General features: G+C 38.5%; 1 pseudogene; it reads right to left on the minus strand.

Moving 5' to 3' along the window:
- Positions 1-3,011: 3,011 nt before the first annotated feature.
- Positions 3,012-4,132, minus strand: LOC111535156 (annotated as a pseudogene).
- Between the last annotated feature and the right edge of the window lie 483 nt (positions 4,133-4,615).

The following is a 4,615-nucleotide window of genomic DNA, read 5'->3' on the forward strand; positions in this document are numbered from 1 at the left end:
CAAACTATGTATCCAACAAAGGTCTAATATCCAGCATCCATAAGAAACTTAAAACAAATTTACAAGAAAAAAAGAAACCCCATAAAAAAGTGAGCAAAGGACATGAACAGACACTTTTTAAAAGAAGATATACATATGGCCAACAAGCATATTGGAAAAATAAAGCTAAATATTACTGATAATTAAAGAAATGCAAATCAAAATCACAATGTGATACCATCTCCCAGGAGTCAGAATGGCTATTAATAAAAAGTAAAAAAAAAAAAAAAAAAAGGATGTTGGAGAGGTTGTGAAGAAAAAGGAACACTTATACACTGTTGGTGGGAGTGCAAATTAGTTCAACCATTGTGGAAGACAGTGTGGCGATTCCTCAAAGACCTAAAGACAGAAATACCATTCAACCCAGCGATCTCATTACTGGGTATATACCCAAAGGAATAGAAATCATTCTTTTATAAAGTCACATGCATGTGTATGTTCATTGCAGCACTATTCAAAATAGCAAAGACATAGAATCAACCTAAATGCCCATCAATGACAAACTGGATAAAGAAAATGTACATATACACCACAGAATACAGTGCAGCCATAAAATACAATGAGATATCCTTTGCAGGGACATGGATGGAGCTGGAGGCCATTATCCTTAGCAAACTAACACAGGATCAGAAAACCAGATACCATATGGTCTCACTTATAAGTGGGAGCTAAATTATGAGAACACATAGACTCATAGAGGGGAACAAAACATACTGGGGCCAGTTGGAGGGTGGAGGGTGGGAGGAGTGAGAGGATCAGGAAAAATAACAATGGGCACTAGGCTTGATACCTGGGTGACTAAATAATCTGCAACAATCCCCCATGACACAAGTTTACCTATGTAACAAACCTGCACATGTACTCCTGAACTTAAATTTTAAAAATGGGCAAAAGATCTGAATAGACATTTCTCAAAAGAAAACATATAAATGGCAAACAGGTATATGAAAAGGTGCTCAATGTCACTGGTCATCAGATAAATGCAAATTGAAACTACAATGAGATATCATCTCATTCTGGTTCAAATGGCTTTTATCTAAAAGACAGGCAATAATGAATGCTGGCGAGTATGTGCAGAACAAGAAACCCTCCTACACTGTTGGTGAGAATGTAAGTTAGTACAGCCACTATGGAGAACAGTATGGAGGTTCCTCAGAAAACTAAAAATAGAGCTACCATATGATTCAGCATCCCTTTGCTAGGTATACGCCCAAAAGAAAGAAAATTAGTATATCGAAGAGATACCTGCACTCCCATGTTTACTGCAGCACTATTCGCAATAGCCAAGATTTGAAACCAAACTAAGTGTCCACTAACAGATGAATGGATAAAGAAAATGTTGGCACATATACACAATGGAGTACTACCTGCCTATAAAGGGAACAAGATCCTGTCAGTTGCAACGTGGATGGACTGGAGGACATTATGTTAAGTGAAATAAGCCAGGCACATAAAGACAAACTTTGCATACTCTCACTCATCTGTAAGAGCTAGAAATTAAAACACTTGAACTCATAGACATGGAGAGTAGAATGATGGTTACCAGGGGTTGGTGTGTGTGTGTGTGTGTGAAATTACTGGGTACAAGAATAATATAATTAGAATGAATATGAATAAGACCTAGTATTTGATAGTACAACAGGGTGACTACAGTAAACAATGATTTATTGTACATTAAAAAATAACTAAAAGAGATAATTGGAATGTTTGCAACACAAAGAAATGATAAATGCTTGAGGTGATGGATTTTAAAAAAAGGTGATTTCATGAAGACAGTGAATGATGGTTATCAGAGGCTGGAAAGGGTAGGTGAGGAGATGCGCAACGGTTCGCTAATGGGTACAAACATGCAGTTAGACAGAAGAAACAAGTTCTAGTGTTTGATAGCACAGTAGGGTGACAATAGTTAACAATAATTTTTTGTATATTTCAAAATATCTAGAAGGGAAGATTTGAAATGTTCCCAATACAAGGAAATGATAAATGTTTTAGGTGATAGGCATTCTAATTAACCTAATTTGGTCATTACACATTGTATGCTTGTATCAAAATATCACATGTGCTTTAATATGTACAATTATGTATCACTAAAATGTATTAATATTGGTTCACTAATCATAGTAAACATGTATAATATTTTCAGCACTTTCTAACAGCTTTCAGCACTAATTTTTTCTGTAAACTTAAAACTATTCTAAAGAATAAATTTTATTAATTTAAGAAATAAGCTAATTTTTTTAAATGAAATTAAAATCAAACATTTGTGAAATGTTTGAAAACTTTGAAACACTTTGATGGAACCCAGGATTCTGGGGAACATAACATAAGAACTACTGGTCTTATTAACATGAATGCTTCTGAAGGTGATTCAATTTCCATCACAGGAATCCTTACTCTTCACAGTAGTGTGGGACTCAAAAGGACTGTTCATGCTGAAATCATGCAAAGTGATCTTAATAATCAATGGGGAAAACCACAATTGTTTAGTCACCTTTTGAAATTTTTTCATCAAAATGTAAAAAATATCTTTTGTTGGTTATAATGAATAGGGAAGTGAAAAAAGTAGTAACATAAATATTTATTTAGTACACTGCAATTTAAAACATTAGAAATATTGAGATTTAAAGTATTTTTTTAAAGCAAACTTACCAAAATAACCACTGCTAAGAATTTCTCTTCCTCTGTTTCTAAATTCTTAACTAATATCTTAAGATATACAGGTTGGTCTTACCTACTCACAGGAGGCATTTTGGAAGGTGCGCTTTAAAATTATTTTTTATTTTTCAACACTGAAAAATTTTATAGGTATGAATACTTCAATCATTTCATTATAGGAAAAATCTCCCATTATTATTTTTTTAAGACCTTGATATTCCACCCTTTGAGTTACAATTGGGACAACTGGGAGAGGGGGAAGAGTTGGAGTGGGATGAAGAACTAGGAGCTGCTCAACAGCTGGAGGTTTAGTCCACTTAGTTTTTGTACTGGAAGGGCTCATCACCTGTTTCATTGAGAAGACACGTGTGGATGAGGGCTTCTGTCACCGAAAAGGGATCACAGCTGGCAGAGGGGCGACAGTCTTCAAAGTAACCCTTCTTCTCCTGGCCGACAGTCTGGGGAATGCATACGCTGGCGCTACGACTGGCTACACTAGCAGAAAAGTCGTTGATGTTGGAGGTTTCATGGAATCCAGTTAGGCGTAAGGCATTGTCCAGTCCTCCTTTGGGATCACAGGCAAGGATGTGGTACTGGTGTCGCTTGCTTAGTTTCTCGATGGCCTCCTCAGTGTATTTCAGACCATTCTCCTTCCGAATGGCCTTGGTGCTAAAGTTGGTATGCAGCCTGCACCATTCCAGTTCCTAGGTATGGGCTTAGGATCAAAGGTTGCTATCATTCCAAAGTCTTCACACACACAATGCAAGATGAAATGGGCCACCCAGAGATGATCTCCCATGCTGATTCCTTCACAGGGTTCAATTTGAAATTCCCACTGGGCAGGCATGACCTCAACATTAGTCCCTGCAATCCTGACTCCAGCATACAAGCAGGCCTGGTAATGAGCCTCCACGATGTCCCTGCCATAGGTTCTGTCTGCTCCCACACTGCAGTGATATGGACCGTGAGGCCCCGGGAAGCCGTTGGAAGGCCAACCAAAGGGGTGCCCATTTGTCCCCATGAGGGTATATTCCTGCTCCATGCCAAACCAAGGGTGCTGGTTGCTCACCATGTCAATTATCCATTTACAGGTGTGCCTCAAATTGGTCTCTGCAGGCTTTCGATTGTACTTGAAAACTTCACACAATACCAGCTTGTTAGGGTCCTTACAGAAGGGGTCCTTAAACACAGCAGCAGGAACAAGATACATGTCACGGTTGGAGCCTTCAGACTGTAAAGTACCAGAGGCATTGAAATTCCCCTCAGGCAACTCTTTCACACACTTGGGCTCACTGTCCAGGGTCAGGGTCTTGCAGTGCAGTCCTTCTCCAGTACCATCGATCCAGATATACATGACCTGGACTTTCTCACCCTGAGGCAGGGACATGTACACCTGCTTGATGCCTTTATTTAAGTGGCAACATGCTGAGGTGGTCATGGTGGAAGTATTCTGGGTGCTGGGCAGATGGGCGGGTAAAGGTAGGCTGCGAGAGCAAGGTGAGGAGAGGAGAGGAGAGGAGGCCGCTGTGCTGCTCACATGCTCCGCTCTTCTCCCACTCTTGACTCTCCCCCCATGATTTTTGTTCACACTTTTGGATACTCTAATATTCAAGAGCTTCTAAGTTTTTTCTCAAACTATTCAGTGACATTCAAAAATTTTCAAATTTATGGAACAATTTGCATAAGAAACAAGGACATTTCTTTCTGCAATATTATTGTCCATGTACATGGCAAGTGTGTATTTCTCTTTGAAAAATTATCTTTTTAAGTTGCATAGTGTGTAATAGTGGAGATAATGCTCCCACACACTCTCTGAACTAAGATTTAATAAAACATTTTTACTTTCTCCAAAAAAAACTTAACACACAAACAAACCACATACTTATCAAGAAAAGTCTGAATAACACTTACCTTCTCATAG

Source organism: Piliocolobus tephrosceles, chromosome 14, assembly GCF_002776525.5.
Source record: "Piliocolobus tephrosceles isolate RC106 chromosome 14, ASM277652v3, whole genome shotgun sequence".
Classification (NCBI taxonomy): Eukaryota; Metazoa; Chordata; class Mammalia; order Primates; family Cercopithecidae; genus Piliocolobus; species Piliocolobus tephrosceles.